The following is a 6,574-nucleotide window of genomic DNA, read 5'->3' on the forward strand; positions in this document are numbered from 1 at the left end:
GCTCAGGCAATCTGCCCACCGCGGCCTCCCAAAGTGCTAGGATTACAGGTGTGAGCTACCGAGCCCAGGCAAAACATAAAAAATTTAAAACAGTTAAAAAAGAAAAAGATTTAAAGTGTTTTTGTTTTGTTTTGTTTTGTTTTTTTAAAGTAAAGCACCTCCTTAGTTGGGCTGGGCCTACATTTTGGTTTATCAGATTGGTCTTTTCAACTTCCAGTGACCAATTAAGATGAAACTGCCTTTCACCATTCACTCAGTTGATAATGGCAGCACGAACATGTACTAGGTCCTTGGCTCACATGGCCAAGGGTAACAACAGCTGCCCATGTTCTCCTGATGGAAACTTTTTTATGGTTTCACAAGGACTTGATGTGATTCTTTTTTCCATGAAGGGCTGGGACTCTCGACACAACACTATACAGTAACCCTGTAATCATATTCCAACAGCCTATTCTGGTGCCACGAATGAATGTTTATTTTAAACAATTTGCTATGGCTTTTTTTTTTCTTTTAAGAGAGAGAAAGAAGGGAATTTCTTGAAGGCAAATTTCTGCCTGCCCCTAAGCTTGTCTCTCCACTCGAAAGACTGTGTCAGACGCCCAAGTCGTAATTAACCACAGAGCTGTTTGGGAGAAAGGGAGACCGAGAAGGTATTTGACAAAGAATTAACAGATGTCATTTCAGCGGCGGCTGGCCCACTGCTGCTGGGCCATTTGTTGGATGGAAGCTGATTCGGCTGCTGTCGTAAACAGAGAGTAGTAATAATTATATTCAGGCTGCATTAAGCATAGCAGATTGGATGTATAACATTCTGTTGAAAACCAGCTCCTCTCCTGTTTCTCTCGAGACGCAATGGAGACGACCCCCAGTCCCCAGTTTTGAAAATCGTCTCCAAGGATCCTCACAGACTTTCCAGTAGGGAAATAGGTCATGTTCTTTCATGGCTAATTCTGCTGAGGTTCCTGGGATGGCAAAGGGATCTGCTCAAAAGCGAGTTCCAGGCACACTTCGGTAAGCCAGCCACACCGCACACCACAGAGCTGCCTTTTTCCATTTGAAAAATGAAAGAATTAAATTCAAAACAAACAACTTCAATTTAACACCAAACTACAGGATAACCAATCTTAAAAATGTCACAGCGTAATGGATCTTAATACCCATAGAAAACACAAGAACAACACCATTGTTCCCCAGCAAATGCAGAGCAACCTCGCAGAATTTCAGTGAAGGAGAAAGAAGGGAAAAACACCTTATTACTTCCAACCCCTGCGAGCCATTTTGGTCTCCAAAGGTTTTAGGCTGCCTGAGGCCGTGTGTCTGCAGTGTTTCGGGAAATGACTTGCCTTAGCACGAACGCTGCTCTGTTCTGCAGCGAGGCTGCCTGCCCGGGAGCGGTGCCGCTCCATTTCTGGTTAACTCTTCCTTCCCGGGCCTGCCGCTCGCAGGAGCAGTGCGGGCCCAGGGCCCAGGGACTCCACTGCAACCCAGCCTCCTGCAGGGCAGCCGGACTGGCCCCTCTAGGAGCAGCTTCTCCAAGAAAGTGGCTTCAGCAGAACGGCCAGCTACCCCCACGGCTCTGGAGAGTCTGTTCTCAAACCAAGCTGTAAAGCGACTGTCATCAAAACGCACCGCACAGCTGAAACCAGGGGACAGAAACGGGGCCTTGTGGGCCAATACTGGCCGATCCAGTCTCTCAGGGTGCCCTGCTGGGGACAGCTTCCCATCTCTGCCACAAACCCAGGAAGGACACTCTTCTGGTTAGCAGGGTACAAGCAGAGTCCAGCCGGCTACCAGGGCACGACTTGGGCCTGAGGACATGGAGTGAAGGAAGCACAGGGACAGAAAAATTTTTTGCCACATATCTGAGCTGAAAGATGACAGAGAACCACTTAGCACTTAAGAGGTTAATACAATTCCTAAGTGTTCAGCAATCATGGCAATTTAGTGCCATTTCGATTATTACACAATAAACAGACCATGTTGTCTGGAAGCAAATTTTTATGAGTATAGCTGAAGGGGCTGCAACTTATTTAGCTGTGGAAACTCGAAGGGAAAGAGACTTCCAAATGCTAACACCGTGGAGCACAAACACAGGTAGCAGAGAAAGGTTATTCTCAGGTCACCGCTCTGGCTAGTCACCACCATGACCTTCAAAATGAGTATGTCCTTAGAGGGAAATCCAGTTCACCAAAGTGTTCTTTACACAGGTTCTTGAAGCCAAATTTCTCCCTGCCATTTGAATGATAATACTGTCGAGTTTCAGAGCGAAAGATTTGAGAATTTCCAGAAACGCGTTATGTTCGGCAAAAAAACATGATGTTAACATGGGATGGGGATGTATACAGTGTTTTGGCTACTTGGAATACGCATTGAACACAAACACCCGCAAGACAGCCCATTCATAGATAGTGGTCGCTGCTGTAGTTTATAGATACTTCAGTACGATGATCACAAACCTGATCAAATTCCTAATACAACAAGAAAATCAAATATTTAAATAGAAATGTGAGAGATGCTGTAACTCTCAAAGCCTCTGCAAAATTTTATGGCACACTGAGCTCCAAGAGGCACATTTTTCCATTAAGGCTCACGAAGGTTCGGATTTGGGGAGGAGGACAGACTTGCCCCAGCTCCACCAGTGGAGGAAGGAAATCACCCCAGAGGTACTTCAGGACTCAAGGTTAAAATCTGCACATGTGCATCTATACCTTTATGTTTGTGCATTTTTAGGCTTGTACAAGGCACCCACATTCATGAAGTGTCTGGAACAACCAAGCTGCCCTCTGCTGAACAAAGCAAAGAAGTTATTATTTTTACCCCCATTTTACAGATGAGCTAACTGAGGTTCCACCTAAGAAGAAACAGTTTTGTTAGCCCACACCAACAGCTGCTATATTCCAGGAACTCCTCTCAGAGGAGGTGGAATCTGGAGAGAACAAATACCTAGGGCCTCTTCTTGAGGGTAATTGGACAGTCTTGTATTTAGCCTTTGTGCATAAACTGCAGACCCCGAGAGGTTGGAGGACTTTCTCCTCAAGAGTTCCTGGGACCCATGGAGCTGGCTGTGCATGGCAGTGGAGTGGAGGGTGGGGACAAGAGAAAGCTGCAAAGGCGCACCCTGTTCTCAGGGTGTGAAAAGTAATCCTGCTTTGGGTAGAATTGGGTGGGGGCTGTGAGAGCATAGCCTCTGCCTGGTGGCATCTATCTACCCACCCATCCACCTACCCATCCATCCATCTACACAATCATCCATCCATCCATCCATCCATCCATCCATCCATCCATCCATCCACTCACCCACCCACCCATCCACATACCCAATCATCCACCTACCCATCCACCCATCCACCCATCCATCCATCTACACAATCATCCATCCATCCATCCATCCATCCATCCATCCATCCATCCACCCACCCACCCACCCACCCACCCATCCATCCACATACCCACCCATCCACCTACCCATCCATCCATCTACACAATCATCCATCCATCCATCCATCCATCCATCCATCCATCCACCCACCCACCCATCCATCCACATACCCACCCATCTACCTACCCACCCACCCATCCACCCATCCATCCATCCACCCAACCTCAATCTCATGTTGAGGAGGGCTGGGCTGGATCCCAGGGCTGCCATGGCTGATGCAGAGAGCAAAAAGAAGGTCTCAGCTGCCAAGACCAAGTAAGACTTTCTACCCCATCTCCAATAAACCAGACTGCCTAACTCCTGAAAGCTTACCTGTAGAAAAGCAGTGGTCTCAAACAGTGAAATGCACAAGAGTTACCTGGGGTGCCTATTGAAAACATGCATTTCTGATTCAGCAGGTTTGTAGTGCTGTGGCAGAGCTCAGGGACTCAAATGAATAGGGAACTCAGGTGATTCTCTCTCTCTCTCTCTTTTTTATTTTTATTTTTATTTTTATTTATTTATTTTTTTTTTGAGATGGAGTCTTGCTCTGTCACCCAGGCTAAAGTGCAGTGGTATGATCTCGGCTCACTACAGCCTCATCCCCGGTTCAAGCAATTCTCCTTGCCTCAGCCTCCTGAGTAGCTGGGATTACAGGTGCCCACCACCACGCCTGGCTAATTGTTGTATTTTTAGTAGAGACGAGGTTTCGCCATGTTGGCCAGGCTGGTCTGAAACTCCTGACCTCAGGTGATCTGCCTGCCTCAGTTTCCCAAGTGTTGAGATTACAGACGTGAGCCACCGTGCCCAGCCTCAACTCAGGTGATTCTCAAAACAGATGGTCAGATGAGCACACCTTCAGAAACCTTGATTTTGGGTCACATTTTTTGGGTAAAGTATTCTTCTTAGGTCTTTCAAAAATGCTATGTTCCTTGGCGATGCAGCATATTTAGTTCTTAACAGGAATTTATAAGATACTGTCAACCACCCTCCAATCTGTTAATCCATCCACCCATCCATCCACCCACTCTTCCTCCCATCCACCTACTCACCCATCTACCTATCCATCCATTCTTTCATCTATCCATCTACCCACCTACCCATCCATCCACCCATTCACCCATTCACCCACTGTATTAGGCCATTCTCATGCTGCAATGAAGAAATACCTGAGACTGGGTAATTTATAAAGAAAAGAGATTTAATTGACTCACAGTTTTGCATGACTGGGAAGGCCTCAGGAAACTTACAATCATGGCAGAAGGAGAAGCAAACATGTCCTTCTTTACAAGGCGTCAGGAGAGAAAAGTGCCAAGCAAACAGGGAAAAAATCTTTATAAAACCATCAGATCCTGTGAGAACTCACACACTATCACAAGAACAGCATGGAGGTAACCACCCCCATGATTCAATTACCTCCCATTGGATCCCTCCCATGACACGTGGGGATTATGGGAACTACAATTCAAAAAGAGATTTGGGTGGGGACACAGTCAAACCATATCACCCACCTACCCACCCACCTACCCATCCACCCATTTACCTGTCCACTCATTCATCCCTCCACTCATCTATCCACCTACCACCCATCCATCTACCCATTCACCCACCTACCCACCCACACATTCATCCACCCATTTGCCCATCCACCCATTCCACCCAACCACCCACTCACCCATCCACCCACCCATCCACCTACCCATGCATCTACCTACCCATCCATCCATCCATCCATCCACCCACCCATCCACCCATTCATCCTCCCACCCATTTGTCCATTCATCCATGCTTCTGTGCAACAGATCTTTCCTGGACACCGACTCCATGAAAAGCCATGTTCTAGGTGCTGGAGTGGTAGAAGAGGTCCTAGCAGGCACATGAAGGGGCAGGCCCTAAAGGGAGCTGGTGACTCAGAGAGGGGACACCACTGTGGGACGCCCAGAGGTAGATGGGTTCACCACAGTGGTATACATTGCTGACCCTAGCCTTAGGGTCCCAGAAGCAGATGTGACAGATGGCTCACAGCACATTTTGGGCCCTGAGGACACCAATCATCTGAAAGGGCCAAATTCTTTTCCCCTCAGAATGAAAAATATGATTCATGACTATTGCATGGTGAGAAAGAGGAAGAGGTCTGGGCATGAAGGAAGAACAGGAATAGAAGGAGAATGACAATGGCAGCCACAAAGAGTGTGCAGATAAAAACACCTGAGGCTTCTTTAGAGACCCAGGCAAGGCCTGTTGAGAGCCCAGAGCCACTGGGCTTAGAGCTTTCATGTCCCTATGCTTAGTCTTGATTTGGAATTCTCTTTGAAACATTGTTTATAATTGGCCATTCAGAACAACCTTAGTGCTTATAAAGCTGTCACCCATGTGGTCCAGTCTCAGGTCAGTGTCTCAGACAAAGAAACTGAATCCATCAGCTTAAATGTAATTTCAAAGTCAGACAAGTTCAATCCTGTCATTTCTCAAACACTCTGAAGGAGATACAAGATCACAAGTGCTGCGTCTTAAACCTGTCCCTTCTCTCCTGCCTCTTGTCTGGAAGGCTGCAGTTGCTGGTCTTTCAACACTCCGCGGCACTCTTCCCAGGTCTCTCCCTCTTGACCCTGACCTTCCCTCCCTCCCCTTTATTTCCAATCCTGCTGCACACAAACCCCAAAAGGGCTGGCCTGGTTGGCCAAGGAGGGTAGTGACTGGGTGATTGTGGGCCCCTTGGACTTCTTATCTGAAAAGTGGAGACTATACCATGACCTCATGGATTTGTGATCCGTTAAATGAAAGAATAGAAATAAAACAGCCTGTAATCCCAGCACTTTGGGAGGCTGAGGAGGGAGGATGGTTTGAGCCCAGGAGTTTGAGACCAGCTTGGGCAATATGGCGAAACCGTATCTCTACCAAAAATACAAAAATTAGCTGGATATGGTGGCATGTGCCTGTAGTCCCAGCTACTTGGGAGGCTGAGGTGGGAGGATAGTTTGAACCCAGGAGGTGGAGGTTGCAGTGAGCTGAGATCATGCGATTGCACTCAAGCCTGGGTGACAGAACCAGACCCTGTCTCAAAAAAAAAAAAAAAAAAAAAAGAAATTAGTGAAGTCATCAATACATGGTAGACAATTAACGAATATCACTGTTCTCATAGGAAAACCTAAAATA

General features: G+C 47.0%; 1 long non-coding RNA gene across 1 annotated transcript; it reads right to left on the minus strand.

The window, feature by feature from the left end:
- Nucleotides 1-375: 375 nt before the first annotated feature.
- LOC135968662 (uncharacterized) lies at nt 376-1,486 on the minus strand. The gene is made up of 2 exons (XR_010583586.2): nt 1,340-1,486; nt 376-1,040 (listed from the first exon to the last, which is right to left on the minus strand). It is a non-coding gene; the product is annotated as an uncharacterized lncRNA (long non-coding RNA).
- Between the last annotated feature and the right edge of the window lie 5,088 nt (nt 1,487-6,574).

Source organism: Macaca fascicularis, chromosome 19 (assembly GCF_037993035.2).
Source record: "Macaca fascicularis isolate 582-1 chromosome 19, T2T-MFA8v1.1".
NCBI lineage: Eukaryota > Metazoa > Chordata > Mammalia > Primates > Cercopithecidae > Macaca > Macaca fascicularis.